Genomic DNA, 629 nt, shown 5'->3' with positions numbered 1-629 from the left:
TACTCCAACTCTTGCCGTTTCCGGCGTTAAGTCATATTTATTTCTCGGGTTCGGGTCTTTGTCTCCGTGTGTTGTTTTCGTTTTCATGCATCTCATATCACGTCATCATGTGCATTGCATTTGCATACGTGTTCATCTCATGCATTTGAGCTTTTTTCCCGTTGTCCGTTTTGCATTCCGGCGCTTCGTTCTCCTCCGGTGGTCATTTCTAGCTTTCTTTCGTGTGTGGGGATTAAACATTTCCGGATTGGACTGAGACTTGCCAAGCGGCCTTGGTTTACAACCGGTAGACCGCCTGTCAAGTTTCGTATCATTTGGACTTCGTTTGATACTCCAACGGTTAACCGAGGGACCGAAAAGGCCTCGTGTGTGTTGCAGCCCAACACCCCTCCAATTTGGCCCAAAACCTACCAAACTCTGCTCCATCACCTAGAGCGTTCGATCACGATCGCGTGGCCGAAAACCGCACCTCATTTGGACTCTCCTAGCTCCACTTATGCCTATAAATAGCCCCCCCCCCCGTTTTCGGATTATCTCCCCCTCTCGAAACCCTAAAAATCGGATCCGCCGCGCACCGGACGTGTCCGGCCGCGCCGGACTTTGTCCGCCCCGCCGCCACAGCCAACCTC

Source organism: Triticum dicoccoides, chromosome 7A, assembly GCF_002162155.2.
Source record: "Triticum dicoccoides isolate Atlit2015 ecotype Zavitan chromosome 7A, WEW_v2.0, whole genome shotgun sequence".
Lineage (NCBI taxonomy): Eukaryota > Viridiplantae > Streptophyta > Magnoliopsida > Poales > Poaceae > Triticum > Triticum dicoccoides.
Note: the sequence above shows the minus strand (reverse complement) of the source record.